Below are 20,366 nucleotides of genomic sequence, written 5' to 3'. Positions count from 1 at the left end.
AGTCATAGGAGTTGAGTAAGCAGAAAATTCACAAAATTCCAAATTTACTATCCTCTAACCTGTTAAAATATGCCTAAAGTCCACCTTGCACTCTTCTGTGACATCAGATCTATTGAAAGGTGCTTATTGACAGGCTGTTGGGAGAGTCAGGATCTTTGGGAAACAAAGGAGACCTTGGTGAGTCACGTGGCAGGATAGGCTTCATCCAAAGTGGAAGTAGCAAGCAGGGTCAACGCCTGTTCGTGCAAGTGCAGATTTGGGCATAAAATGGCTCTAATACTAGTTAAATGTGAGGCAATGGGTTTCTCTCAGTATTAACGCGGAAAGCAGACAGTTTGGCATTTAAAAATAATAGTTGACTTAGTAGTCAAATAGTTAATCTTTACTTCTTTAACTTCCGTAGTTTCTCAAGGGAGGCCAATTTTTAAATGTATTTTCCTTTTCTTTATAAACGACTATAAGAGGGAACAAGTAAAAACAATTTGAGAAATTTCTATCTGAGGCTAGGCTTCCAATTTTTTGCCAGAATTGCCATTTATCATTTTGACCAAGTAAAGTAAGTATCCTATTTTAAACTGACAGGTATTTAAGACATATTAAAATGTGACCATTTAAAATAAATGAAAAGAAAAATGCATTAGTCCACAGAGATTTTTTTTAAACCCTGCTGTATGTTTTTTAAATAAAGTTAATCTTATTTTAAAATTTTGATGAGATATTTCAAATGTAAGTTGTAGTCTTTTTTAATTTAAACATCTGTGTGGTTTTAATATAAGTGTATTGCACTGAAAGATTTCACTATTTCACCACAGCACTTGAAATAGCAGTCATGTAACTTTATTTTTTACATATCATACATAATCTTCAGTATTTTCTATAATCAGTTTCAGTGTCTTTCTTTAAATGCAAAGAAAGAATTGGATTTGAGCTGAGCCCATAGTAACCAACCTTCATAATATTAACTATAAAAGATATCAAAGTGGTTTTTATGCTGGACTAGGATCAGAGAATCTTCTTCCACTTTCTTTTACCTCTCAGAAGTACCTTCTGACTGCTTAAGCATTCTCTTACGGGGAGTAGAGAGTTGAAAGAATTCGGGGATTTTATCTACATAGAATAAAGGCTTTGATAAAAATACTGAAGTGTTTCCTTGATAGGAAATAACTAATTTTCCTTTTTAGGGCTGTTGTAAAAGCCGTAATGAAGCAATGGAAGCCGGGAGTTGGTCTGATGACTCATAGTATCTTCCTTCAGTCATAGTAGAAAGATCTGGATGTCCAGTTGCTATGGTTTGAATAGTCTTCATCGTGTGAAAAAGAAGCTATAAACGTTTGTAACAAATTCTTTCTTTCTTCTTTACTCTTGCTGCGTTTGTGGGCTGTAAACCTTTCCAGGCAAGGATGCTGTTTATTTTGCCCACTATTGTACTCTCAGAGTGCCTGGGATATTGTAAGCTCGGAAGCACTTGCCATGTAAATATTTGCTGAATGAATGAATGAATGAATGAATGAATACAACTTTTAGATCTTAATTTATAATTTTAGAAACAAAGTGAAAGCTCAAGGTTTGCTGGTCGTTGTTGGTGAACCAATCTGAATTATTTCTTCGTTGGCCTTTGGAGGCAGAAGCGGGAGATTGGTGTCTGTCTGCATCATGTCACTGAATGGTCCTAGTCTCTGCCAACAGATAAGAAATGTCAACAGCTTAACCCAGTAGCTTTCAAAAATAGCCTAGTTGATGAAACTGGAAATTTGGGTGCCTGCTAGAAATAAACCATTTGTCTTCAGTCTTGAGAAGGATAGGCTGACAACAGATATTCCTCCCAGAGAGATCTAAAATATTTTTAAGACCCATATAAGGGAACAAGTAAATATCAGCAGAAAAGTCTTCCCTCTCAATAAGGCACACACAAAACATCTTATTTTCAACGAATCAGGTAAATCATTTTGAAAAGTTGAGGATTATGGCAAGGCACTATGTTTCTTTAAGATTCCAGTCAAGTTTTTTTTTTCTGTTGTCTTCAAAAGTGCTGGCAGTTTTCCTCCAAATTTAAATGAATATTTGCACAGTGAACCAAGTTGTTGTGGGTTTCCTGGTTTGTGTGCCCCCCCCCCAAGGGGGGTGTGGCGATTTGGGCACGGCTTTTTCATCCCTTCGCAGACAACTCCGGCTGCTGTTAATGCTGAAAATAGCTCAAATGCTTGCAGAACAGTAGCACCACCCAGCAGCCGGGATTCTTTCCCTCTCTTATTCGCCTTCTCTCCTGCCTTTTTTCCTTCAGACACTTGGATTGGACTTAATCTTAAACCTCTGGAGTTCAAGACCTTTTAAAAAGGGCTAAATAAACAATCTCTTCATCTGAAAGGCCAATGACTCCTACTTCCTCTGCTCAGAGCAACTGTTGAACCCAGCTGCCTGTAGGTAAGATTTTTATTCTAGAATTATTTAATTGGCTTATGATATGTTTATGACTAATGTTTTTTAAATAACTTGTTTATAGTGAAAATAAACGGGGGTTACCAATGATTTCCAGGTAAATGCAGTGTTCCAGAATACAGCAGGAGCATCTGTGCGTTTTTGTGGCTGTGATTTTCAACTTTGCTTCAAGCTCTCTGTAATGCTGACCTGCAGTACACATTCGCCTATGACTGAACTGCATGAGAGCTCTAATTAAGCCTGATTGCCAGAGCAGGGAGAGGGCCTTTCAGACATCATAATTTTGTTGTTTAGACTGCTTACTTATTTTCGACTTTCTAAGGGCATTTAAAAAAAAAAAAGGAAAAAAGATGCAACCACCTGAGTAAAGAAAATATATTAGTTCTAAGGACAATGAGCTAGCTCTATTTTATTTTACTCTTTCATCACTCTTTTGTTCATTGCTCGTGTGGAATTAGAAGTTTTTGTTCGTTTTGGGTTTTGTATATTCCCAGCACAATTTGGTGAGTCGGTTTTGCGAATTTCTTACCTAGATGAATGTCTTCGCCAGCAGGTTTCTCTAATGTGACAGCATACTATTTTGGATAGTTTTCTCGGCTTCTCCTCTCCCTCTCCTTATGCTGGTGCTTGACATTTTGCACAGTACTTTGATCTGTGGACTTGAACTTCAAACACAGCATTTACTTTGATTGTGGGTATTTACTATGTTCAGTAAAAAGTCTTTTTTTCTTTTTTTTTTTTTTTTTTTGGTTTAATGCTTTTATCCATTTCCTTTACATAATCTAGTGGACTTTGGTTTTCCTTACTGATATGTCTTGGGTTTTACTAGGACAGGGACTCCCCCAACTGAAAGGCAAAGACTGTTTTATGGCAAGTTTCTCTCACCCTTGTAGATTTTATGGCAATGCTCTGCTCCCCTCCAAGCAAATGTCTAAAAGCAAGCAGCAAATGACGGGGCACAGAATGAGTCTGCACAACCCCTCCCTTGAGTGCCTGGCTGCCTCAAAATTACCATGTGCCTTGAGGCCTAACTGTTGCTTTTTTAACATGGACACTGAAATCCTTGGAATTTAAAGATTCTTGTTTCCAAAGAAGTTTGTTGGTATCACAGACCACATGTCAAAAGCAAACATGCATTTTAAACACACAGTGATCTTCTGGGTAACACAAAAAGAAAAAGAAGAAAAATTTTTAAAAAGGAAGAAAGAGAAGAAAAATTTTTTAAAGGAAAACTAGAAAAAAAATAATAAAAAGGAAAAGCAAAACCCTCTGTAGCCAAAAGTGTGTTGTGCTGGTGAAACTTCTGCTGAATGAGGGCTAAGGAATGAAAAAAATGTATTTCCTAAAATAGGCAAAGTGTAGCACTTTCTGGCCATTCAATCAACTTTTAAATGTTCTCTTTATTTTGGAGAAAACTCGTGTGTATTTTACATTTGTTTGTTACCCTTTTCTTCCCTACCCCGAGCAAGAGGGCGTTTTCAAAGTCCTCAGCCAAAAACTAAGTTTGATGTTCCCTGACAAGCTGTCCCTGTAGTTCTGTGAAGGTTAGGAGTGGAATGAGCCTAATCCTGTCAGGAGACTGTTTAAGTCCCAGTCAAGGACTGTGGCTCCTCAGCTGACACAGTCTGCTCCCTGTACCCTGCACCTTGCTAAGAAGGAAGGAAGCAGGTGGCCGTGGGACAAGTTTTCAGAGGGGTACAGCTCTGGAGCATGCTGGGAGAGGTCCCTCCAGATTAGGAGCAGAGGCAATATGATCTCTAGAATTTGGATTCATAGCAGGAAACCTAGAGATGTTCAGTCCAATTTTTTATTTCCCAAAGCTGGACATTTAATTGCTACTCTTTCCCCTTCAAATCTGCATTCTAAAGAGCATATTAATCATCACATTTCTGTGATGAGTGTACAGTCAAAATTTTAAATCCTCCAGTTTTTTTGAGCATGTACTTTCCTGCCTTTGGGGGTCTAGAATATTCTCCCGCTTAGTACTAGGAAGCCTTGATTTGGCATTGCTGAGTTCAAATGTATTGTTAAAGGCGATACAAGTTCAGTTGCAGAATCCACTGGCACCGGAATGAAATGGGTTTGGAAGATAATAGACGGCCATTCTGTTCTCGGGCAAGCCATTTTTTCCTGTTTTGTTGTTTTTTTGTTTCTCTTCACCTTTTAACTTTACTCTGAAACTTTGGTTTGTTTCTGAATGTGAAACTCAAGGTGAAACCTAGCCAAAGCCACTAAGTTTCACACAGGTTCCACACGAAAGAAGTATTCTACCCAGCCTTGCTCGAAACTTGGCCCATGTTTTGCCAAAAGATTCATGAATGTCAGCGAGCCTGGACTTGAAACATAATCCAAAGCCAGGTGACTTCTGGCGACTTTGAGGCCTTATTGTATAAGTATAGAATCTGTCAAACAAGGACATCCCTTATTCTCATATCTTCTACTGTGACTTCATGTGTACACACATTTTTTCCAATTAACTCCCATTTTCCCTATGATATTTAAAGCCAGGTTCACTCCTAATATGAGTTTTTATAGCTGTGGTATTTAAGCATTGGCAAATACAAGTATGTATTTTAAATTCCAACACAGACTGAACCACAGTGGTGTGAACATGTTGGTATAATTCAGCTGAAGGAAGGAAGTCCCAGGAGGGTCATAGAATGTCTTTCTTTGCTTAAATATACCTCTGTGCTCTTGAGGAACAAACAGTAACATTTTGTCCAGGTCTATCCACTTGACAGTATGCCTTTTGTTCGCTCTCCAAAGGTGGTGTCAAATATATTGGTGGAAAAATAATAAACTTCCAGATTTTTTTGTGTGTGCTCAACTGATATACTCCTAGGGAACATTGTAAGCATTGGAAGTTCAGTACTGTTACTTGTAATGTAATGTATACTGAGAATAAAGACATACTCAGCAGAGTCAATTTCCTTCAGAAAAGCTTGGTGACCTACAGCCGATGTGTGTGTTTACAGTAAAATGGGGCTGGGTTGGGAAGGGGTGTATGTATGTGTGCTGAATGGGGGTAGGGTGGTTTGAGAAAATTTGTAAACTTTGTTCAGCAAATCTGTCTATCTAAAACAAAAATAATAAAGCCCAGGATCTGAAAACATTCCTTTCTTTTGTTGATCATCTAAATTTCTGTTGGCTGAACATTGAATTTTTTCTGGTATTATTTTTCTCATTAAAGACACCAGGAATTACATTCAGATCATTAGGATTCCAGAAATGGTAAACAATCTCCAATGAAAATAAGACCAATTGGGAGACCTACGTAGTTGTAGATGAACTTGCATGAGCCAGGCTCAGAAAGATCTTCATGGTTCTATGGCCATTATAGATGCTAAGCCACCCAGGAAACTAAGATTTCACGTGTCATTTTATTCCTTGGAGGATTTCTGAACTCATTTGGATAATTTTCATATGAATGAATTTGTGACCTCACTAAAAATTTAGTTGGACTAAGTTTAGTGAGATTTATAGATAGATATTCATTGTAAAATTAAATTGCCATCACATTTCATTTTGAAAATTTTATAATCTTATTTTTATTTAATGAAATAGGCTTTTTATTAAAGATACAGTCTGCCTTTTAGGAGGTGACTTGCAAAATGACTGTAATTGATCCCATACTAAGTAAAGCATTTGAAAAGCTAACAATAACAAAACTTGGGGTCCCCTACATAGGCACTGCATTTTAACACTGACTTCACTGTTCATAGCGTAGCATTTATCAACATATCTAATTTTGATATCCCAAAACTGATACAATAGGGCGGAGGAAAGGAAGATGCTCAAATGGAGATGCTGGAGAAAATGATTCATGACCTTCCCACAAGGAGGTTCTCACTGAACACATCAATGTATAAAGAATGCAATCTTTGAAAACAATCATCATCCACAATAAAATAGGAAAAGGGAAAGGGTAAATATACCAGGTTGAAAATAAACACCAAATTTGTGCATATGCAAATATTTCTTTAAATCATAAAAAGACCTTCTTCTTTCAAGAATGACCTCACTAGTCATTTAAGAATGCAAAAATCAGTCACTTAAAAATCTCCTGTGATTGACTTACCATCAGAAAAATGGAGTCCACGTAATACTTATCCATTCCTCGAGGATATATTACTATAGCCTAAATTTAGATATGTATTGCATTTGTTTTCTTAAAAAAAAAAGTTAGTATTAGTCTGATCAGACCATGATGACATAAAACAGGGTCCCTCCGCTTGACAAACCAAAGAGGATTATTTACCTGGAGCAGATGAAACCATCTTTTCCAAGAAAGTCATCATTCTCCGCCTAAATTTTTATTTGTTTTTGGATATTTTAATTTTCTCTGAAATAGGAAGTACTATTTAAAAGGTGTTTTAATAATGACAATGCCAAAACACCACAACGATCTTAAAGCCTTTTCTCTCACCTATCCAAGATGGACTGTCCAAAAGATGTGGGCATTTCTTGTAGGTTTAAATGCAGAGACTGCTGTCAGGAGATAAGTCAGGTCTCCTGAATGCCACTCTCTTTCCTGGGCTGTATCCTGGGCATCATGGAGTAGGAGACCCTAGGGACCCTCTAAATCCCTCCTATACCCATGGGGAAGTACAGCCCACTTGGCCGTGAGTTAGAATGGAGAAGGGACAAGGAGACTCCTCTTTCCTCTGGACTTGGGCTGAGGGCCTCCTTAAGTGTTTTGGTCCAACTATTTATTTTTCCTTTTCTCATGGCATTATCCGTCTTTTCTGTTATTTCCACTTCTCTTTTTTCTGGAGAAACAAAGGTCTTCCCTGCAAACTTCACCCTTCTTGAGTTGTTGAAGAAGGAAAACTTCCCAAGGTAGCTAGCTCTGGGGGCTGCAAGATTCATACAGTTACAAAGCTAGCTCATGGCCCCCTGAGTGAGAAGAGCGTTTGCGTGTGTGTCACAGGTAGAGCTGTGTTTAATAACTGAACAATTCATACCAAAATAAAAACAAAATGGAGACGAGGATAGCCCTTCAGGTTGGAACAAAATATCCATTTTGTAAACCAAACTTTTTATTTTAGAACAATTTTAAATTTACAGGAAAATTGTGAAGATGGGACCAGAGTTCCCATAGACCCCACACCAAGGTTCCCCTATTATTAACATCTGACATTAATATGGTAACTTTGTTACAATTAATGGACCAACATTGATACATTATTAAATATTTCCTTAGTTGTTACCTAATGTTCTTCTTCTGTTCCAGGATTCTATCCAGAATACTATATTACATTTAGTCATCATATTTTCTTAATTTCCTCTTGGCTGCGACAGTTTCTAAGCCTTTCCTTGTTTTTGATGGCCTTGGCAGTGTTGAGGAGTACTGGTCAGGTATTTTGTAGAACGTCTTTCCGTTGGAATTTGTCTGATGTCTGTCTCATGATTAGACTGGGGTTATGGGTTTTGGGGAGGAAGACCACAGAGGAAAAGTGCCATTCTCATCACATCATATCAAGGGTACATACTGTCAACATGAGGTGTCACTCTTGGTGTTGACCTGGATCTCCTGGCTGAGGGAGTGTTTGTCAGGTTTCCCCACTGTCAAGTTTCTCTTCTCCCTGTTCCACACTGTGCTCTTCAGGAGGAAGTAACTTTGTGCAGCCCATACTTCAGGAGTAGGGAGTTACGCTTCTCCTCCTGGTGGAGTATCTATATAAATTATTTGGAATTCTTCTGCATGGGAGATTTGTCTAGTCTCCCCAATTTATTTAAATTCAATCATTTATTTATATAAGTATGAACACGTGGTATATTTTTTATACTTTGGTTTATAATCCAGTGCTACTCTACTTATTTTGTTACTCAAATTGTTCCAGCTTTGGCCATTGGTAGCTCTCGCTTGGCTGCTACGCCCCTTTGATGTAGTCCCATCATTGTGAAGGTTTTTTTCCTGATACTACAAGATGCTCCAGGCTTATTTTGTATATTGTATATTTCCTGTCCAAGTTCTAGAATCAGCCATTTTTTCAAGGACCTCTGTTTCCTTTTATTGAAGAATGGTATTAGAAACCAAGACCAGGGCATCTGTTTTAATTTTTGAATATAACCTTAACAGCCACTTATCTTTTCGCTTGAAGAAAACTTTCTTTTTATTTATGGATTTTCAATCTGTAGCTGGTAATACCTTGATATGGTATATAAAGATAACCTTTCTTGATGTTTCGGAACAACAGGCCATGTGTTGCCCTTGCATACTCCCCTTTCCATCATTTTGAAACAAATTCAATTAAATATGAATAAATGTATTTTTTAGTGTTTGTTTTGGTGGGAGATTGAAAGTCTTACATGTGGTCTTCAGAAGTCTGAAATGCAGTCTTAAAAGGTAAAAATCAGTTGTTTCTTCCTTGAATACATGTAAGGACATGTTGAATTATTTAAAATATGATCAATCAAGACCATTAAATGAATATGGAATTCTGCTACCAAGACTTCCACTTACTGTACGCAAGGAACTGTGCCACGTGCAGCCTAACAGTCTGGTGGGCAAGTCAGACAACACACTCATCGGAAGAAGATGGGCAATGTAGGGGTCCACAGTGCTATCAGAGCACGGAGCTGGGGTTGGGAGTCAGGCATCCATGGTACTAGAAAATGAGACATGTTATCACAGAGGGAGAAACTGTATTTGAATTGAGACTTTGGGTCAGATAAGAAGGCATTCGGGTGGAAGAGAGCGATTGTGAATAAAGACTCAGAGGAGAGAAAACTCAGTACTCAGAGAATATCCAGAAATCTAGTATAGCAAAACCTTTGGTCTGATGGGAGTGCCCCTGGAAAGGTGTATTGGGTTGGCGTTTGTTTATTGAGGAGAATATTCTCACAGTTAGGTCCATATGTTGGTATTATTGCTGGTCAGTGTTCGAGATGATTAGAGAGATGGAGCACTGGGCAGTCCCTAAGTTGTTATAACTGAGAAGAAGGGGACAAAGATGAGAGCAGTAGAAATAAGAAGAGGAAACCAGCTAGTGCAGAGCATGAGGCATCAGGATTGTCCAAGACTGCCCTCTTTAACTAGACTTTGTCTTAGAAACTAAAACTTTACCTGGGAAATAATTGCTCTTGCAATTTTATTTAATATTCAATTTTATCAGAGAAAATAGGTTGTATTTCACATTCAGTAACTACTTTGATGTCTGTGACCATCTATTTTTGATGTAGGGTGGTATTACTATCAATATGGGGTTGGTCATGCAGGCATTATGTTCCCCGGTGTACAGGTAAGGATACTGACACTTAGATAAGTTGCTGCGTTTTACATCCCTAGTAAATAGCAAACAGTAGATTGGCCTTCATGTCAAGGTCTTTCAAGGTGTGCCATTCCGCCCAGTTATAAAATACAAAGATATAAAATGGGTTAGAAATAATAGCCAAAGGCTAATAAGAAAACAATTGGTCCAAGCAATGAAGGAAATATTTTCAAATCGTAACAAGTTTTGACTTTCTATACTTCCCTGAGAGAAAAACATAAGCAAAAGAGCGATGAGGATTACAGAGAAAGACACGAATGTACCAATGGTAGAACGAAACAAAAGTTATGACAAGGCTGATGGAAACAAAGATACAAGAGAGCAAAAAGAATCAGGTTAGTAACTTGACACAGTTTAAACACAATAATGTATTTTGTAAGGTCAATACAATATTATGAAAGGTCAATTCAATATCAGAAAGGATAGAATAGAAACAATCCCTTGTTCTAAAGACAAATTTGGGCTTGAAAAAGGAAATTGAATATAGTTTAATGGAAAAACACACATATAGCATGTGTTCTTAAAACATCGTATTTTGGTTACTTTGACCCGTTGCACATTTTGGTCCAAGTACAACTTCAAATTGGTTTAATTCTAGTGGAGCCTTTGCTGTTGACATGCATTCAGCTCAGTGGTACTTCTCTCGTTCAATTTTGCAAACCTAAGAAATTTGGTTGGTTTCAAATTTAGCTCCAAGTAGTGTTGTGAAGTTTTATGTTTGTTTGAACTGACCGATTAAATATTTTAAAACTATGTGACACTCAACTTGTAGAACAAATTCTTAATGTTAAAAATACCCAAGAATGTTGGAAAAGTTATTTATGGGTACATTTATGTGGATTTAATGAACATATCACCAAATATAGTTAACAAATATAGTTTTGATCTATAGATCAAAAATATTTTCTATTCGATGTTTATCTTTTTTACTATGAAAGTATTCACTTTTTAAAAAATTGTTATTATACTGAGATTAAAGATCATGGTTAAGAATGGAAAACTATCCAAAAACAAATAAGGCTATCTAAATGTGCAGTTAGATTGGAAACCACATCCTTGTGGTTCTAGCAGAGCCAAGTGTTGGAAGGTATGGCCTGGCATCTGGCTGACCTTCATGTGCACATCTGTGAAGAGATCACAACAGTGAGCCTGTACTGAAGAACTCAGCAAGGGAGTGTTGGAGATAAACAAGGAAGTTTTGTGCTAATTCAAGAAGGGTGTTAAATGTCAAACTAAGAGATCCAGGCCTCCTTCTGAAGTTGCAAGTGGTCATTGCCCCTGACTATACGGGGCAGTAAAATGCTAATTTTTCGGAGAAGTAAATGGCTTCAGAGTATCACCTTTTAGTGGTTGAGTTTACATAAGAAATCAAATTGTTTAATATAAAAATTGCTTTATAATTTAAAATATAAATTGTATGTTTATTTAATTTAATTACATAAAATAAAATTTTAAATAAAATGAATAAACAAATAAATAAAATAACATTTTTATTTTATTTTATTTACTTATAAATTGTTTTTATAATATGAAATATAAATTTTTTACATATAAATTCTATTTTACTATAAAATGTTTACTATAAAAATCAATAGTTTACTATTACTATTTCTGATGTTAAATTAAATCATTGAAATTTTCTTTTTATATCAACTATGATTATTTTCATTCAAGGCAGAATAAAACCAAAATTAGTTGGAAACAAGTTTCTAAACTTTATATTGATATCACAGAAGACTGTGGTTTATGATGAGAAACTTTAAAAAAGCCAAGTAAAAGAATGAAAAACTAAATGAAATGGTAAATTCAGTAGGAGTTAGATGATTTTTGCTAGAAAGAATAATGACAGTTGTTTTTTTGTAAAGAAAATTTTTAAGATGACTACTGGTCTTCAGTACAAAATATATTTCATTTTAGTTTGTGTTTGAGCAACTTTGAAAATTAATGGATGCATTTCTTGTTCCAAAATTCATTTGGGGTTGGCACTCCAGCTTTGTCTCATGTGGTGAGATCCAACACTTAAAAACCACAGCTTGTGTAAAAACTTGTCTGCAAACAAAGTGACGATTTTTATGCTAAGGTCGGAAAAGTTGATTGCGGTGAGAGATTGATCCTCCTTACAATATTTTATCTATTTTGGATATTGAAATTAAACAAAAAACATTGAGCACTAAAAATCATATGTGCCCACATCATAATTTTATAGATTCACATCCTTTTTCTAATCAATACAAAATAAGAGCATATGTGTAATAACACTTGACAGAAGACCATTTTGTATTTTTCAGTGAGCAGTATAGCTTGGTACATTTAACACTCAATTGTGCTTATTTATTTAAGAAGAATGATCTATGTATAAATCAGAAAGGAAGGAACTTAGGAGTTTACTAGTAAACCAAATAGTGTTTCAAGTGACCAAAGATAACGACTTTTAATGCCTTAAGCAATTTCCTATTCATTGAATGAAATATTGTCCTAAGGATCTTTTTGTATTGCTTCAGTCATTTATTTCTTAAAGACTTCTTTCACCATCATATATGAATCATATGGAGTTTGAGGTTTAAAATTTACACTCAGAATATAGACCAATCTTAATGCAGAAAAATTTGATAAAATCCAAAACAACCTTTAAGATAAAAATTCACAACCAGACATAGGAAGGAATTGCTTTAACCTTAAAAAAAAAGCATTGATTAAAAACCTATATCATGAAAGTACACAGAAATATATGGACTGAAAAATATGAAACTCAGATACTGATTATCTCTGCAGGAGGGAGGATATTTCAGAGACATGTATGACAGGCTTTAATTGAATTCATAATGTCTTATATTTTAAGATGAATGGTGGGTACAGGGATATTTGTTATATTATTCTTTTTATCTTTTGAATGTCTAAACAAAGACCTACATCATAAAGTCTTTTCCCTCCATCTCCCAAGCCTTAAATTTAAGATACATTCTATATACAGAATAAATTTCAAATATATTTCTCAGCTGCTAACATTGAGAGACAATATGAATTTTCTCCTAAAAGCAGCCCAGATTTTCTGAAAATTTACAAAGAGGAAACAATCCAACAGGTAGTATCTTGTTTGGCCTATCTTTCTATATTTTTACCTAGGACTCAAAACTTTCATAAATAGTGAATTAGAAAAGAAAGTGAATTTAGTTCTTTAGCAGACAAATATCTATTGTAAACCTACATTCAAGATGGTTTTTGTAGTGTGTATCATTCCACAAGACATTGTTATATACAATTCTTAGAACCTACTAAATGTGATATTTACTCCTTAAACTATTAAATAATTTGTCATGCTTTATGAGAATTTGTAATGGGGGTTGCATCTAGCAGTGAATAAGCATATTTTATCTTACCTCTTTAACGTTGGTTTTGGGATAATAGATTGAGAAAAAGGATTCCTGTTTTAAGATGCTCTGTGCAATAAATGTATGGAAAGTGATTTTATAACATATAGGCAATCCTCTCAGTTGCCACGGGACCATGGAAAGTAATGATAAGGTTCAATATGCATGAGTTTCCAGTTAATACGATAAGCAGGGACTGCCTATATTTAGTATAAAAATTTCACTCTGTGACTTAACATTTCTTGAAATTTAATTTATTCAAAAGATTTATAAACATGCAACTGTTCCTTAATTTTTACACTTAACACTTTGATATCACAGGGAAAAAACATAGTGATTTTTCATTACCATTTGGCAGGAATCAATGCTTAAATTCGAGGATTTTTATTTTGATGTTTTCTATTTGTTTTATGCATAGAGTCATTCCAATATTCTAAGAAGGAAAAGGTGGCAGACATTACTATCTTTTAAGGGTTTTGACAAATGATGGATAATACTGAATGATTTTTTTCTTTTTCTTTATTACAAATAATTTTACATGTGGTCTGAAAATCCAGCGCAAGCCTAAAGTTCATAATTTTAAATCATAAAATTCAAAGATAAGGAATTTTCTGTGTTTTTAGGTAAAGGCCATGAAAGTATGCAAAAAATATTTAAATGGAAAAAATAAACACATTGAGAGAAATTATAAAGTTCTAATAACATAAAGAGTACCTGAATTTCCTCATGTTATTGTTACTAACGCTGAGAAGCCAAATATGTATCACATAATTAACATGAAGTAGTATCTGGAAACAAATGTGAGAAAAAATTTTCAGATTACTGGCATTAGACACTGTTGATTCTCTGACCCCCATTAGAATCTCTACTCCTTTGCCTTCAGTGACACTGGAGGATTTTCCTTCAACCTCTCTGATTACCCTTGAATTCCACATACAGGTGCCTCTTTCTTTGCTTGAGTTTAGAGTTATTCCCTCGGGTTCTGTCCGTCTTGCCTAATCTCCCTTGAGTTCACCTGTTTCCTCCTTTATGATAATTCCAAAATCTATATCCCTCATCTCTCTCATGAGTTCCAGACTCATATTTCTGAGTAACAGGTAAACATCTCATATGAATGTCTTCAGAGTACCTCAAATTCAATACCTCTAAAATCCATCATCTTCTAACTCCCAAGCTGCTTTTCTTCCCCAGGGCTATATTTTAATAATCATGTTACCCAGTTACTCAGGATTAGAATCTAAAACAAGCATTCAAAGTTTTCTTCATACCAACTTAGTCACTACTCATTGATTCTATCTGCACACACAGCTTCATGTCACCCCTTGCCCTGACTAACAGGCTGCTGCAACATTCTTGACTGGATTTCTCAAGAGTGTCCTGACCAGTCTTTTCATCCAATCTCTCTGCCTTCCAGTCTAATCCCTGGAAGCCAGAGTTATTTTACTAAAAAGACTTTGCATGTAGACCTCCCATCTACCAAAGTCTCCTGTCATATAGCAAATACATTCACTTTGCTTTCTCTTCAGGCTTTAAGGACCAGGAAAGATGACCATGTCAACCAGTGGAAGTAAATTCAGTGCATGGTGTTTAGGCATAAATAGCCTTGTGTTCCCAGATAAGAGACAGAGCTGGCCACTTTTCCAGACTCATTAGTAAGGAAAGGGTGTGGCTCACTTTGCCAGACATGGAACAGAGCTCCAATGTCAGTCCTGTTACTTCTCTCAAAGAACCCTTTTGCTCAGATTCTCCTTCTGACAGAGTAATGACAATGCTCACAAATCACCTGTTTCGTTGCCACATATTATGCATTGATGTGATGGTTGCAGGCAAATGCTAAACGATAAATGTTTTATTTAAAAAAATTGAACTATGGTCAGAATGAAAACTTTTAAACCACAAACTCCATATTGTTGGTAGTGAAATGAGTCTTTAAGAAAGAAGTGACTGAAGCAATATAAAAAGATCCTTATGACAATATTTCATTCAATGTATATGAAATTGCTTAAGGCATTAAAAGTCGTTATCTGTGGTCACTTAAAAGATTATTTAGTTTTACCAGTAAACTCCTAATTTCCTTCCTTTCTGGTGTATACCTAGAGCAGTCTTCTTAAATATAAGCACAGTCGAGTGTTAAATGTACCAAGCTATAATGTTCGGTAAAAAATACAAAAACAAGGAGTGCAATCATATATTGGGACAGCATAAAGGCCTCACTCATTGAATTATTACCATAATTAAAGTAAATACAACTTTGTCTGATTAGCATTATATGAAGGATGAAATTCTAATTACCAATTCTCAGGAGCTTTTACATTTATGACATCATTGGTCTTTATGTCATTTAATCAATAACTGTTTGTTGAGAGTCTATTCGGTACTCTGTCCTGGCCTCTGTGGCAGTTGCTGAGGACTAGTATTTCTCCCCTCGTGGCACTTAAAGTGCAGTGGAGATAGTTATTGAAAGGTAATTGCCCAAGTAACCACATAATTAAAATTGCAATAATAGCTATGAAAGAAAGATGCAGAAGGCTATGAGAACAAAATCTACAATTTTGAGAACCAAGAGTCAATGACAAGAAGACTTCTAGATTTGGAACTTAATGAAATTATTAGGAAGATGAATTACTTGAGGTAGAATTCAGAAGAGGCATTGCACCATGCCTAGAATGAGAGCTCCTCCTGTCAGTAGCTAAGAGTGAAGATTAAAGAGATATGGGTATGATTCCTCTAAAAACAGATATATCAGGCATCATCATGAACATACACTCTCTAAATACAAGTTAATTTACATGATGGCCTTTGTCTCCTGGGGAAAAATATCTTTAGAGTGACAGCTGGCTGGAATAGTATATATAAATTCTCCGTGGATTATAGAGAAAGTATTGTGTTTGTTCCTATTTAAATATTGAAGGAGTATGATTTCATAGATGAATGTGACTTTGAGAAAAACTTATTTGAGCTTTGAGTAAGAATTTTCTAGATAAACACCCAAGGAAAGGTCTTACAGAGTGATATTGAAACAAAATTTCTCAATGAATAAAGACCTTACTGATTGCAGCTATGAATTCCAGCATTTTAACGTATGTTATAAAGTGTTTGCTTTGAGGCATGTAAGGACTTGAACATGAAAGAAAGTGTTTAAAGTTTTCTTCCTCACTTTGAACTACATTTCAAAGAAATGCATAATTTCAACATAAAATATATATTTCCTCCACAGACCAACACAAATGTGTGTGTGTGTGTGTGTGTGCGCGCGTGCACGCGCGTGCACGTGGGTGAAAATTAAATCTTGTGGCTGGGGTTATGTCTGTTAATTTTTATAATGTAACTGAAATAACAGTCATTTAAAATATTTTCTGCTTTAGTAGTTGGGAACAAATTATTCAGAATGGGATTGATAATTTTTTTCTTCTACTCTTTATATTCTCATTCACATTTTTGAAATTGGCAACAGGGCTAATTTATTTCTAAAAGGCAGCTGAACACTTTTATAGCATTTCTTTCCTAGGGATCAGAATTGCTCTAGAAAATGCTGTTAAAATCACAAAGTGGATGTCTGTATAGATATATTTTGTTAGTTTTTTCAGATTATTCCTTCCTCGTGTTTGGCTGAACCATGGACAGTAACAAAAAGTAATAAGTAAAAGATGATTCACTTCCAATTCAATGAATATTAAACAAAGTACATGTAGTTGTTCCTGATATGAGATAAACCTGACAGCTGGGAATCTGGGCATGGATAGGGAATGAGAATTATGTTGAATAAAGTAGAAATCAAAATGGCTGTTGAGAGTCCCCAAAGCTGTATATGCCATTTCAGTGAGCCAACTTGTAGTGGAAAACAGAAATTTGCTACATAGGAATATCAAAGTTCTGTAGCATAGAGTATTTTATAGAAGTTGAAGATCTAACCTTAATTGATGGCTAAAGTTGACTTAGAATATTGATAACAAATAGAGGATTTAGCAAAATGTGATAAACTTTGAAATAATTAATATAATAGTAACATAAGACCATGAAAACAATTAATAGAATTCTAACTATGTAATCTTATGGATTTATTCTATTGACTTACTATTTGCAATATCACCATCTGTCTTTGGATATTTACCATTGGGGATAATGTTTTAGAGCATTGAATTAAAGCGCAGCTAAATCTTATCAAATTATTCCCTTTTCCACATTCTTTAAAAATTGTGAAGGGAAATAACATTTCAACCCCTAGGAAACTCATCTATTTCAGAGATTTCTTAGGTCTTCTCTAATTCATTCCTTCACTTTTATGAGATTTCTGTGAATTGCTGTAACTATGTTCTCTCTACCCGCTGTCATTAAATATGCCATATCATTTAGTCTTGTAGCTCAACCCTCAGAGAAAGACATTCCCTCTTCCCCTCCAACACATGCAAAAACCTTATTCTGTTACTAGATACATCACAAGGGACACCTTGCCCTCGTCTCTGTAAAGAGGACAACACAACCTGATAATGTGTGGTATTGTGAGAATTGCCAAGTGAAAAGTAATCAACTCTGAGGTTCTTGCTTGAAAGGTGCTTTTCTTATATTAGGCAGAAAGAGTTTAACTCCTACTTCATATCTTTAAGCAAGAAGCTGTTATGTTTCCTGCAGGCATTTGGCGCATCACAGGACATGCTTCATTTCTAAGCTCAGAAAGACCAACATGTTCAGCACTCTAGAGACAGCCTCGTCATTCACTCACACAGATTCAACCTGAGCACCTTCTGAGAGCAGAACATTGTTCTGAGTGCTTGGAACACATCAATGAACAGCACTGATCAAAATTCCTGCCCTCAAAGAGCTTACGTTCCCACAAGGAAAAACAAACAATGGAAGAAAAATATAGTAAGAAATTACACAGTAGGTAAAAAAATGAAAGAGTGCTTTAAAAATATAGCAGGGTAGAGGGGATCTGGAGAACGTGTTGAGGACAGTGCAGCTCAGGGTTTTAAACGGTGAGCCAAGAACTTGAAGGAGGTGAGTTGTCCATGTGACTATCTGGGGGAGATGTGTTCTAGGCAGAAGGAACTCCCTCTGCAAATGCCCTAATGTGGCCATGGCTTCCCTGTTTGAGGTACAGCAAGGAGCCCAGTCTAGCTGCCGTCAAGAGAGGGAAGGGGAGAGTACAGGAAGATGAGATCAGAGAGGCACTTACACTATAGAAGGATCACTCTGGCTGCTGTGTTGAGAGTAGTCTGTAAGAAGGGAAGGGTGGAAGCTGGGCGACTAATGAGGAAACTAGTGCAATAGGCTGTGAGAGAGGACGATGGCTTGGAACAGGGTGGAGATGGAGGAGGTGACAAGAAGTGGAACTTGACATATCTTCAAGTCTTCTAGCAGAAGATCAGGCCCCCCAGCAGTGTGCTTCCTGCTTTTGCATGCAGTTTGATGAGGAACCCATCCCAAAAATGGAGAAATGGAAACCCTCTTCAGGATCCAGCCCTGGGTGTGACCTATGTTACCTATAAGCACATGTAGCAGATATTTTTTTGTAGGCTGACCACATGGTTAAAATTATGCAGAATAAGGCCATGCTCAACAGTGAGTTTGAGTTTTTGGATGGCTTAAATATATAATTCTACGGACTGACTTATATGATTTCTTTCTAGAGAATAAGCTACCTAGAACCAGGATTCTAGAATTCTAGAATAGAAGATTCTAGAATAGGAGAGTAAACTTTGGGAAATATTCTCTTTATCAGAAATTGACTGCCGAGATTTTTGGAAAACATCATTAAAAATCCATATAAACACCAAAATTATACTGTACTGTATAACTGTGCTGTACTGAGGGGAAAATTTTAATTTGGTTTACAATAATCTTTCAGTCTTACTGAGATACATGTTCTAATGTGAATAATGATTTTTGATGACATAAACAAAATAACAATCATGAGCTGGATTGAGAAGGGCTTCTGTTGAGCATCTTCTACTTCATATTCTTGGAACATCCTCTGTCCAAGAAGCTATAAATGAAAAGTTCAGCTGATTTAACTTCTATTCTGCCAACCACCGGTCTAAATGATTTGCACACCATTAAAATTCCTGGATGTCTTCGCTTGTTTCACATCAAGCTGCCTCGATTTTATGGTTACTTTAAAACATAACATTTGTAAAACTCTGGGACATTTTTGTTTTGTTTTGTTTTGCTTTTTTTTTTTTTTTTGCTGAGGAAGATTGGCCCTGAGCTAACATCTGTGCCAATCTTCCTCTATTTTGTATATGGAACACTGCCACAGCATGGCTTGATGAGTGGTCTGTAGTCCACGCCTGGCATCCGAACCCATGAACCCTGGGCTGCCAAAGTGGAGTATGCGCGAACTTAACCACTATGCCACTGGGCCGGTCCTTGTTTTGCATTTTAATCCATGTATTTTCAGATAATATACTGATATTTACTTCAGATGTCTACTAACACACAAAGTTAAATTTGTTCTTTTAATAAATGTGACTGGGTATGAAATCAGGATAAATGAAATGAACAAACAGAAGATTTTGACCCCAAGTGAGATAAAAGGAATGAGAAGCCATTTCTTTATATGACATGATTGCTATGAAAAAAAAGACTGTCAGTCACAATGGGAGAGGAGCATGATTGCTTGGAACCCCAAGAGGGTGGTCTGGGCTTGATAACTGACCCGGTCTGTTCCTAAATGACTGCTTGGAACAGAGGCTTCCCCATTCCACCCTCACGACTTCCCCTCCACCAACCTGCACTGGATATTTAATTTTCTTGTGTTAAGCCACTAAAATTTGGGGATTGTGGGTTACAGACATTGGCCAGCCTTACACGGTTGGTGAAACTATAGAGCCACATGACTCTATAACATAATATGCCAACGTATCTTAATAGATTTTGTGATTATATATGAAGATATATTTCTAAAGGGTAAATTTTTTAAAAGATAGGTGAATAATTCCAGAAACTCAGATCCAAGGGTGCCATGATTTCAAAAGAACAGAAAAATCATCATAGAATTTAACTTTTTAATTTCATTTGAAAGTATTTAAGTTACATATATGTCTTTTGGACAATGCTGATTAAATAATTCTGCCTTCTAGGAGGTTAAGAGTTATTCTATTGAAGGTAAAGAATGCAAAAGATTTTAATATTTTTAATTCCCCAAAATGAAATTGTTATCCTTTTGATCTGAGAAGAACATTTTTATAAACAATCTTTAAAAACAGACTTGAGGGGCCGGCCTGGTGGTGCAAGCGGTTAAGTGCGCATGCTCTGCTGCGGCGGCCCGGGGTTCGCCGGTTCAGATCCC

The 20,366-nt window shown here is 36.1% G+C and overlaps 1 protein-coding gene across 16 annotated transcripts in view; it reads left to right on the top strand.

The window, feature by feature from the left end:
- Window positions 1-20,366, top strand: part of SORBS2 (sorbin and SH3 domain containing 2) — a 221,056-nt gene that overhangs the window by 33,219 nt on the left and 167,471 nt on the right. For 14 of the 16 annotated variants that reach the window (XM_014786267.2, XM_014786269.2, XM_014786274.2 and 11 more), the window contains exon 2: window positions 2,282-2,421. The gene's annotated coding sequence lies outside the window, so the exon portion shown is untranslated. Of the gene's footprint in view, window positions 1-2,281; window positions 2,422-20,366 lie in introns of those variants that run through there. The other 2 variants (XM_014786268.2, XM_087418384.1) reach the window with 2 other exon arrangements.

The sequence above is a fragment of the Ceratotherium simum genome, chromosome 28 (genome assembly GCF_057802395.1).
Source record: "Ceratotherium simum simum isolate JZ-2026a chromosome 28, ASM5780239v1, whole genome shotgun sequence".
Classification (NCBI taxonomy): domain Eukaryota; kingdom Metazoa; phylum Chordata; class Mammalia; order Perissodactyla; family Rhinocerotidae; genus Ceratotherium; species Ceratotherium simum.
The sequence above is the reverse complement of the archived record's forward strand: the minus strand, read 5'-3'. Positions and strand labels throughout refer to the sequence as shown.